Genomic DNA, 12,277 nt, shown 5'->3' on the forward strand with positions numbered 1-12,277 from the left:
TTGGGATGATGCTGTAATTTTATTCCACTATGCCAGGGTAAAAGTATACAGATTAATTTTTTTTCTAATATCAAATAACATATCACTTTGTTATTCAAGACTCTTCTGGATTATTCTTGGCCTACTTATTCAGTGTAAAATTTAGAAGCAGTCTGTCAGTTTGCACACATACTTTCTGCTGCTGTATAAAATACCACAACCAAGAGCAACCTGGGTGGTGCTTTGTTTCAGTTACAGTTTACAGTCCATCATGGAGGGAAGCCAAGGCTGGAACTCAAAGCAGGTGCCTGAAGCAGAAACTACTTCCTGGCTTGCTCCCCTCTGGTTTGTTCACATAGCTTTCATGTGTAACCCAGTCAAAACTGCCTATGGATGGCACCGCCCACAATGGGCTGAGCCATCCATACAGCAATTAGCAGTCAAGAAAATGCCCCACATGACATGCCTACAGGCTAATCTGATCAAGACAGTGCCCTGATTGAGACTCCCTTAGGGGACTCTGGGGCGCATCAAGTTGGCAGTTAAAGGTAAGATACACGCACCCAGATATCAAATTCACTTGTAGGTATTTTGTATGTGATTTTTGCATCTGTGCTCATGGATGTAAGTAGCTTACGTTGAGCATTATAGTTATTGCTGACTGAGTAAGTAACTGGACTTTTAAAACATGAGATAGCGCCTTTGTGGTTATTCCCAGGGGAGGCTTTTGCAGCACAGCTATGCACGCTCAGCCTCTCACATTTGGATAAACAAAGCAAATCCCCACTTTTAGCCTTCTGCTCTGTTTCAGTTCCTGAGAAGCTTTTGTGCTACCACAAGTGCAGTTTTGACTCTCTCATTTAGCTCCCTCTATGTTTAGGCAGAGTTGTGGGGATATATGGGAAGTTAATCGGTCATAAAATCATATTCCTGTAAAGCAAAAGGGCAGAAAGAGGACTCAAACTTTTTTTTTTGAAGATAAAAGTAGGACTTGACTATCCCATCCTATTCCAGTTATCACTAGGAAGATTCTCTGGAGGATGGTCAAATTCTACGCATCAACTTTGAATGAATAGCAAGTAAATTTCTTGAATATGGCTGGACGATAAGCTACACATCCTATAATAACAAAGCATGCAATAAGGTCAATCTAAAAGTTATGTAAACATTCAATGGAGCTCGAGGAGAGAAGAGAGACTTTGGGACATCGCCACTGTTTAGTGAACTCTTCACGCCCTGCGGGGGCTTTGCTGGCTTTAATTCATTCTCTGCAAACACAGTGAGATGACTTTATCTCCCATTTTACAAAGGACAGCACTGAGACACAGTCAGACTAAATAACTTCCCAGCCATCACAGTTTGTGTCCAGCTGTGTGACACTAGGCTCTTGCTTTCTACTAAGCCAGGGTGACATTGAACAGAACAAAAACCAGGTGTTCCGGCTGGGAAAAAGGCTCCTGCTCTGAGTGAGCCCTCTGAGAGAGTACTGAGAAAAGGGGGTTGAGCTGCAGGCTCACAGTTTGCTGGTCGAGGGCTTTATTTTGGGTGTGCAGTTCCTTTGCCTCTGGAGTTCTTGGTATATTCTCAAATAAAAACATTTCCTGTGCGCCGCAGACTGGGCTGACATCCAACAATCAAGAATAAGTTCCAAATGCCAACGTTTCTCTATCTCACGTCGGATTAGGAGCTGTATATTCATCATTGACCTGCTCAGTGGTTTAGGAAATAGTGCTAAGTAAAGGCAAGTCATGAAATGAGTGCATTTCCTAAGTGTGTTTTATAGAAGGTGCTAGTTCTACATAGTATTGTTGGAGTTGGGGTGGGGCGGGGGTGGACTCTGCATGTGGCTCATTGTTAATTATGTTTAATAAGCTCCGGATCAAGCCTGTTTTAGCAAATTTCTCTTAGCATTCTCTAAACCTGAAACTATGATTATGTCCTATGACTCTTTAAGAAAAAGGATAACACAGGGCCCCTTTCGCTTACTTGGATTCAAAACACTTGTTTGAGGGTGCTTTATAGGCCACTTAGTTGTACAGCCAGACACTAAATCAGTGGTCTCAACCGAGAAGGTTTAACATGACCAAATCGGTCCCATGGGCTGGCCCCAGGGGCTGGCCCCACTAGTGAGTGTCCTCCTGAAGACACAGGGTTATTAGGTAGAAGTTGGACAGGATGACCTTCAATATTTTCCACGGTATAATGTTCTTTGTGTCTGTGAAAACAGTCATCCCTTTAGAAAAAAAAATAAGCCATCAAAAAGTGGTCAGATATTGTGACTTATGATAAGAATATATATATATATATATATATATATATATATATATATATATATATATATATATATATATATATATATATACACAGTCTTCATTCTGTTTCTTGGCCACAGCTCCTGTGACCTTTGGAATCACCAAAGTGGTCATTATTGTTTCTTATTGTATCCCAGTGAGGAGAGAACAGAGGGATGGAGTTGTGGTTGCTAATGAAACCAACCACACAGTATTGCTTTGAAACTTTCATTCCCACCCTTAAATCATCTAATAAGAAGGCTAACATTAGTCTGCTTTCTGTTATTATACCACAGTATCCAAGGCTGGGTAACATATAAAGAAAAAGGGTTAGAGGTGTTGGTTTTTATTTTTCTCAGTTCACAGTTTCGGAAACTGAACACCCAGGATTGGACAGCCCCATTGGTTTGGGCGTCTGGTGAGAGAGCCTTCTGGGAACAGTTGTGAGAGTGTATGCAGTTGAGGTCACAAGAGGCAGGAAGCCAGAGAGGTTCATCTACAAGCCTTGCTCTTTTCATGACAGTTTGCACTTGAGGGAACTAATTGGGGTCTCAAGAGAACTACATTAATCCCTCCCCAAAGGCAGTACCCCTAGTGGCCCAATTACTTTGTGCTAAGCTTCACCTACTAAAACTATCTTCCCAATCCCTCCCTCACTGAGGAGCGAGATTTTAGCACATGAACCTTTCAGGGGACAGTTGCATCCCAAAGAATAGCAATGAGTAAAGTTCCAGTCACTAAGCTATGACCAGTGATGAAATCTAATTCATCACACACATATAATAAAGCTTCCATTAAAATCCCAAAGGGCAAGGTTCAGAGAGTTTCCATGTTTCAAAATACCTGAAGGTAAGAGGGTGACCTAGAGGAGTGATGAGTTCACTGCACTCCTCCCCTCACTTGGACTCCATCAGTGTCCTTTATACTAAACGAGTACACAGGTTTCTCTGAGTTCTGTAAACCATTCTATCATATGAATGATTGGACGAGGAAGCAGCAGGAACCTCTAATATGTAGTTAGTTGCACAGATGACAACCACACAAGTGGGGGAGAAGGGCGCTGTCTCACAGAGTTTAAGCCAGAAGTCAGAAGACCGTTGTAGTTGGGAGTACCATATGGGGAAAACCAGTATACTGTAGTTTGTCTTGCTTTGTCCTGTCTTATTCAAGTACATCTTATAATTTTATTGTATTTGCTATGTAACATTTTGGAAGCAACAAGAAGACCACATTACAATGGCTTAAATAAAACAGAAACCAATCAGATCAGCACCATTTTTAAAAGATGCTTTCTTTTCTCCATTGTACAATCTTGCTTCTTTGTCAAAAATCAGCTGACCGTAGGTGTGTGGGTTTATTTCTGGGTCTTCAATTTGGTTCAATTGATCAACTTATCTGTTTTTATGCCAATACCATGTAGCTTTTATTACCATTGCTTTGTAGTACCACTTGAAATCAGGGATGGTAATACTTCCAGAAGGTCTTTTATTGTATAGGAATGTTTTAGCTATCCTGGGTTTTTTTATTTTTCCATATGAAGTTGAGGATTGCTCTTTCCTAGAGACTGACAACCGAAAAATAATGTGAGCTTGGGAAGTTCTGTGAAATTGTGGGAGGAAGGATAGAGGGAGCTGAAGGCATCAAGGGTACCATAAAAAGACCAAAAAAATCAACTAAACTGGGCCCATGGTGCCTCACAGACTGAAGCACCAACCAATGAGATGCATAGCCTGGGACTGGGCAAAGACCTCCTACACGTATATAACAGATGCGCAGTTAGGTCTACACATGGGTCCCCTAACAATGGGAGTAGGGGCTGTCTCCTACACTGTTGCCTGCCTTTGGATCTCTTTTCCCTAGTTGGGCTGCCTTGTCAGACCACAGCGGGAGAGGATGCACTTAGTAACAATGCGACTTGAGGTGCCAGAGTGGGCTGATACCCCTTGAGGGACCCCCTTCTCTGAGAAGAAGCAGATGGGAGGAGAGGGTGTGGGATGGGAGGAGAGGAGAGAGAGGGCTGGGATTGGGCTGTAAAATGATTAAATATTTTTTTTAATCTTGAAACCGATTTCTTATATAATAGTTTCAAGCAGTTTAGTTTGGGATGACATTCCTCACTGCCCCGTGGTCTCAAGACAACTTTTTTTTTTTTTTTTTGCTCCTCTAAGCCAGCTACCACTTGTGGATGGCCCAGGTGGCTCACTAGAATACTGTGTTTCATTGTACTGTAAAGGGGAGACCCAGGTAAACAATTCCCTTCAATTAAGCAAGGGGAACATCATCTATGTCAATCTGCTCACATTTCATTGGGAACAATTTGATCACACTGTCATACCTACACAGCTACATACATACACAGCTACAATATGGGCTGTGTAGTCCATTGCCCAGCTAAACAACCATATGCCCAAGAAGAAACCAAGCAGAGATTTGAGAAGAGCAAGAAAGACTGCCACACTTTTCTTGGACCCATCACAATTTGATAATTTAATTCTTCCTTGAGTTGTACTAATATTACTGAAGAATAAAAAAAGATAAGAAAAGAAGAAAACAAAAAAACAAAAGGCTATGTCTCTGTCAATGACTGATACTCAAGTATTCCAACTAATGAAGCACAGGCCTTCTCAGAAAGCTGATTATCAGACAGGGCTGGGGGCTTATGCAGCAAGTGTGAAGGTGCACAAGGGACTGTAAACACTCTATGTCCCATATGTTTTGTAGACTCATTCTCTACTTTCTTACTGAACACTTAAGCAATCTTTTACTCTATCTAATCTATCATCTATCTATCTATCTATCTATCTATCTATCTATCTATCATCTTTGATGTTTTAAATTTAAATTTAATTTTATTGATTTATTCAGATTGTTTTCCCATCACTTGTATCCTCCCATTTCTCCCTCACTCCTGCTTTCACCTTATTCTCCTCCCCTAGGTCTAAGACTGAGGGAGACCTCCTCCCCCACTATATGGTCATAGGCTATCAAATCTCATCTTGGTAGCCTGCTTACTCTTTCTTTGAATGCCATCAGGCCTCCCCAGCAAGGGGAGGTGGTCACAGTCACCCGCTCTCCTCATAACTGTGGAGAATGTCCTGTCCAAATGAGACCTCATGAAGCTGAGAAGCTTCTGTAAGGCAGAAGACACTGTCAACAGAACAAAGCGACAGCCTACAGACTGGGAAAAGATTTTCACCAACCCTACATATGACAAATGTCTAATATCCAAAATATATAAAGAACTCAAGAAATTAAACACCACCAAACCAAATAACCCAATTGAGAAATGGGGCTCAGAACTAAACAGAGAATTCTCAACAGAGGAGTATCGAATGGCTGAGAAACACTTAAAGAAATGCTCAACATTTTTAGTCATCAGAGAAATGCAAATCAAAATGATTCTGAGATTCCATCTTACACTCATTAGAGTGGCTAAGATCAAAAATTCAAGTGATACCACACACTGACAAGGATGTGGGGAGAGAGGAACACTCTTTCATTGCTGGTGGGAATGCAAACTTGTACAATCACTTTGGAAATCTATCTGGTGCTTTCTCAGAAAACTGGGAATAGGGCTTCCTCAAGATCCAGCTATTCCACTCCTTGGAATATACCCAGAAAATGCTCCAACACACAACAAGGACATATGTTCAACCATGTTCATAGCAGCCTTATTCATAATAGCCAGAACCTGGAAACAGTCTAAATCTTTGATTTTTTTTTTTTTGAGACAGGGTTTCTCTGAATGGAGTACTGGCTGTCCTGGAACTTGCACTGTAGACCAGGCCAGCCTCGAACTCAGAGATCCACCTGCCTCCGCCTCCAGGGTGCTGAGATTGAAGTATGCCACTACTTCCCAGCTTTTTAAATAATGGCTTATGAGAGAAATAAAACTGTCAAGTTTCCTATTTTTTATATATAATTTCAACCTCAGTGAAAGTGGGGAAAGAACTTAAATAGGGAGCCAATTTTCAAATGAAGCACTCTCTACTTAAGGGACTATTTCCAGTTTCGAGATAGGAATTTATTTGAGAGCAGGTTATGCATATGCATCAAAGCAGGACTCCCTGGAAGCAGATCTCCTGGCAGAGCAGCCCAGTGTGTTTCCCTTCATCCTTCCTAAGGTTGCTGCTATGTCTCTTTTCCTTAGGTGCCTTAGTGCCCTTTACAGGGCCAAGGACATAGTCATGTCTGCAGAGGAGGTAGCCTCCAGTCAACAGTTTGGTGAGGGGCAGAGGAAAGAACTGTAAATTTCTTTCCTGTCTTTATTAGAATCTCTGCCACCTTATGTGAGTGTAAAGGGATTCTAAAGTTTCAAAAGTAGGGAATGGATTCTAGTCTTTTCAAATTCTGTTAAAATGGAATTACCTTCAGGAGAAAATGTTACATTTGAATTCTCTTCAAGCCCAGACACTGGGAGTACCTAATATGATTTTTCAAAATTATGAGTACTTGGGTACCACTCTCTACCAACTAAATTGTAATCTTGGGAAATGGACCCCAGATTTCTATTTCCAACTTTCTAGGTGATTCTGTCTGGTTTGGGGAGTTAGGGACTTATGTCATTTCCAGGTAATAATGGAGATTTGTCTGTGACAGAGTTGGCTTGAGACTGTGACTGGGAAGAAGGAGAGACTGGGAATAAATAGGCCTGGAGACTGTGGGAAGCTCTAATGACAAGACTCTTGCTTAGGTTTGGCTACCAAAATGGCTACTTGTTGGAGCTAAGAATGTAGCTCACCAGTAGATCAGTTGCCCAGCAAGGGCAAGGCCCTGGGATTAATCTCCAGAGCTACAAACCAAAGTACAGTAACTACTACTACTACTACTACTACTACTACTACTACTACTACTATTATTATTATTATTATTATTATTATTATTATAACAACTAGTCATGTATAGAACAATATACTTATGAGCTCCTGACGTGGTAGGGCCTGATTTTGTTCTGTTCTAACATCATGTCACACTCTAGTTTACTCTTTAGTTTCCCCTAATTTATAACATCAATAATAAATCATGGATACTGGGGTTGGGATGGTCTTCTGAACGCCTGAGTGGAAGCTTCAAGAAGCCCTGCCCTCCATCCATAGCTAGGAGCTCTCTAGTGGGTGGAACTGTTTGGGAAGGATTAGGAGGGGTGGTCCTTTTTGGGGAAAGTGTGTCACTAGGTTTAAGCTTTGAGGTTTCAAAAGGTCCAATCAATCCGTCTTGTTCTCTGCTTCCAACTTTCAGGTAAGATACAGCTCTCAACTACTGCTCTAGCACCATGCCTGCCTGCCTGCCACCATGCGTTCCACCACCATGGCAATGGACTCTGACCTTCTGGAACTATAAGCAAGCCCCTAAATAAATAAATAAATAAATAAATAAGAAAATTCCTGAGTATTATGAATTGGTTGTGGTGTCTCTTCACAGCAATAGAGAAGTAACTAAGACATCAGTCTGTCCAGTCAGTGAGATCCATGGTTAGTGAGAGACCCCGCCTCAAGAAACAAGGTAGAGAGCAAAAGAAAAAGATACCTGGTATAGAACTCCAATCTCCATGCATGCACTCACGAGCATGCGCGCGCGCACGCGCGCACACACACACACACACACACACACACACACAGAGAGAGAGAGAGAGAGAGAGAGAGAGAGAGAGAGAGAGAGACAGAGACAGAGACAGAGAGACAGAGACAGAGACAGAGAGACAGAGACAGAGACCAGCAGACAGACAGAAAGACAGACAGACAAAGAGAGCACAGAGAGCAAGCAGAGAGAGCATACTTTGCTGGCTACTGCTAATTTGCATTTAGCGTATGTCTTCATTTCTTGGGCCATGGAAGAAAGTTACTTGTTAGAGAAAATATTCCATGGTAGAGCTCTAGAGACACATACTCTAGACTCATTTCTGTCACAATGAAGTGATATAGCTTCCCATTTATTTACTTAAAAGATGTGGATATTCTTATTCCATCTACAATGTGAATCAGATGGGCTCACTGACTTTTGGATTCACTCCCACTCTAAAAGTTTTATTCTTCTTTTATTTTTATTTAGGGCCGATTTCTCTATGGTAAGACAATCTGAAAGTCCACTTCAATTTATCCCCACATTTCTTAGCTGTATTACTTTCTCACCTGCAACATGGTTGTTTAAATCAAATCATGTATGTCACAGCTTTCCTACCAGACCAAAAGCTCCTTACAGACAGGACCCAAGCAAAGTCTGCAGCTGCATTCGGCATGGTCACTTACTAGCAGCCATCTTATAAATGAGTCTCTGTAAAAATGTTTGGCGTTCTTCTGCCAAGTCAAAAGTCAACAAGTTTTGGAACAGGAAAAATGTTGGTAAATCTGGCTTCTGATCCTCTGTAGCTCTGTCTGTCCCTGTAGTGACACACTTCCTCTCTTAGTAGTAGATTTTTGTAGATGATCTATCACATGTAAATATAATGATGGCGATAAGATAGATAATGCTGTATTAAAAAGACCGTTTTGCCCACAAGAAGTGAACTAAGAGACTTTAAAAGATTGCAGTACAAAAATAGCAAGGATTCCAGGAATACAAGGTATGTGTGTTGGATGATGGGAGTCAGAGAAGATTGAGTAGAGAAACATGCATCCAAAAAGAGATGGAAACATTTCCTGGACATCCCACAGCCAAGAGATTAAACTTTATCCACAAGGCTGGGATAGAAGTGTGCTATTTAGATGGGGGGGGGGGGGAGTAAGCACTATCTCCTTATCAGCACTATACACTGTTATTACACTGGATATGTAAATACTTGAAATTTGCATTCATTCACTACTGGAGAGGGCTTGGAATACTGCAGTCCAAGGGGCTTAGACCACTGTCATGGTGATGGTTTCATCGTGAAAAATGGCAGCACTGGTGTCTGTGACAGTGTGAGAGCCTGAATGTATGTGAAACTGAAATCCCAGTTCTTCAGGGAGGTGGGGAGCAGGGCTGAGTCCATGGCTGTCCTGCTCCAGGACAGCAAGCCAACAGGAAGCACAGCTAATCCCACTGTTGATAATTCTCCTGCTCTGTGAGGAATTTGGTAGGTTTAACAAATAGAAGACAGTGTACAGCTTGCTCTGATGTTTCCCTTTTCTGACTGGATAAATTTGGAAGCCAAGGACCTTAACAAACAGAATGGCAAGCATTAGCTTATATGACATTATTTTTTTAAGGCTTTCCTGTAAAATGGTCCTTGTGTCCTGATTGTTTCTATAAAAAGTCCTAAGTTAACTATTCTAAGACCAAGGTCCTATTTTCTGAGTCACCTCCTAACTTTACCCAGGCATTTGTCTGAGTGAAGGGTCAGTAGAACACTTTACTACAAACATGGTGTCTGAGGTCACTTTCAAGCTGTAAATGTTGCTTTCACCTCAACAGTTGGATGGGATTTAGTAACTCTTGGTCTCTCCTTTTCCCCCTGTAAAGTGGGTTTCGGTAACAACTCTAACTTCATAAGGGTGTTGTGTTTCTTGTGTAAAATACTTGGACTCATGTTTAATAAGCTGTACTTTTATACATAACCACTAATCCTGTCCACTAGACATCATCCATTTGCAAGATGTGATATTTGAAAACAATGCAAGTGGGCTTAATTGCAGGCTATGTGTCCTACAGGCATTGTTACTGTGGCATTTGGAAGTAAGAGAACACACACTTATCTACTTAAAATGATTCTCAAGTTAGAATTGTTGTGTCAGTGTTCAATAGCTTAATAACTTGGGAATCTTCCTCACTTCTTTGTCTTGGGTCAATGAGCATCCAAAATAAGTTTCTTCAGCCAGTGAGGCAGCTCATTGGATAGGTGTTTGCTACATGAACCAGATGACCTGAGTCTAATCACAGAAATCATATTGTTAAAGAAGAGAACAGACTCCTACAAACTGTCTTCTGGCTTACACACACACACACACACACACACACACACAGAGAGAGAGAGAGAGAGAGAGAGAGAGAGAGACAGAGACAGAGAGAGAGACAGAGAGAGAGAGAGACAGGCAGACAGACAGAAGGACAGACAGACACCTTAAAGAAAAAGTATAAAAATGAGTTCCTCAGGACTCCTTTTGGCACTTATCTCCTTTAAGCCAGCCAGGGAGACAATAAAGTGGCTTTGATTTAGAAATCGCCTCTGTCCAGTTCTTTTTAGCAAATATTTCTTTGTTGTTGTTGTTGTTGTTTTCAAATTCTTGCTCCAACTGCTCCCAAATCTTACCAACCTGACTCCGTGGCCTCTATTCCCCCCTCCCCACACATTAAGGCCGATTTGTGTTCCCCTATATTCTCTGTGTGGCCTTCCACTGATATGTGGTTGACCTACAGCATTATGTCAATTCCAGCTGAATCAGACTATTTACAATAATGTTACCTAAATCAATTTTAGTTTTATTAGGAAGGAATGACTGTTTAAACACACAGTTTTGTTTTGTTTTATCAAACTTGCAACAGGAGAGAGCTGTATTTGAGATATTGGTCAGAAGGCATAATTTTTAGCATATTGCTACAACGTTAAAAATCATTTTTTAAAAATCCTGCTAAAAATACCAGCACAGAAATACTCATAGCAATGTTTGACTAAATATCTGGCCCCTATGCTCAGCCAAGGTGACACGGAATTGCGTTAACATCTACTATATTTACAGAGCCAAAGGAAGTAATGGGGTTTGTTAAAACTGCCCAAGGTATTACAGACAGTATGGCGGGCTGTAAGTTGGCTGTGGCAACGTGTGCTGAGCTGCCTGTTAACTGCTGACTGTGCTCATCTGTTCTCAAGTCTGCACTCAGTGGCCTTATGTTGGTAGCTCACCAGGGACTGTTTATACTATAGATGTATAAGTCAAGGATGCAGAGTCCCTCAAGAGCTCACTTACTTTTGCAGCACTGGGTATGCCAGCTTTTTGTTAGTGCCTTTAAATGCCTATAATTTGGTTTGGTAGGCATAATAACCTGAAATGGAAACCTCAGAGTCCATGGAAATTGCTTCCAGGGTTCTCAAGCACACCAAACCCCTTGGATGTTCAAGTCTCTAACATAAGAAGCTGTTTCATTTGCAATATCTTATGTACACCATCTTATGCTGTGAATCATTTCTAGATTGCTTATATCTACTACACAGTAAATGCTGTGAAAACCTTTGCTATACTACATTGTATAGGAAATAATGACAAGGAAAAGCAGTCTGCATGTGTTAAGTACAGATGCAATTTTTTCCAAATTGCTCTGGTTCATGGTTAGTTCAATACACAGATAGAGCTTGAAGGAAGGAGGCCTGACTGTATTTCAGTTCCAATAGCAAGCACAAGGTTGAATGATCCTAAAATGTAAGTTGCTATCATGGGATGCCCTTATGGAACAAAGCAAAAGTAGCCAGGACTGTCCACTGTCCAGCATGCTCACTTAATCTCTTAATTGATCTATACACAGAAAACATATGCACTGGCTCATTTATTCAAGTGATAATTGGCAAATTGTTAGAGGAAGACAATCTACAAGATGTGGTATTACATTCCTATAGTCTCAGCCCATCAGATCCCAAGGCAGTATGATGGGAAGTTCAAAGCCAGCCTATCTAGTGAAAAGTAATCTACAAGTCTATCTTGTGGCATTCAGATAACATAAAGCCATACAAGACAGCATTGCCAACAGTCCTCTTCAAAGGAATAGAACAGACCTAATAGAACACATGTAGAGGGGACCTATTTGATTGTCCCATACAGGTAGAAATCAAATAGTCCCACGATGGCTGTCTTCATGCAGGAAAGCAATAGCTGCTCAGTCCAAGGAGCTGGGAGATTCAGAATGAGAGTGGTGTAGTGAGTGAGGCAGCCCTATCCAAGGCTGAAGATCCGAAAGCCCCCTCCCTCAGAGCTGCTGCGTGGGTATTCAGCAGTGGCTCAAGTGGGCATTCAAAGGGAGAAGAAGCAGGGATCCACAAGAGACGGCAGCAGGAGAGTTCACCCACTCAAGAAGGATCCCTCAAAGTCTAGCTGCCTTCTCTT

Source organism: Acomys minous (genome assembly GCF_964271855.1).
Source record: "Acomys minous genome assembly, chromosome: 18".
Taxonomy (NCBI): Eukaryota; Metazoa; Chordata; class Mammalia; order Rodentia; family Muridae; genus Acomys; species Acomys minous.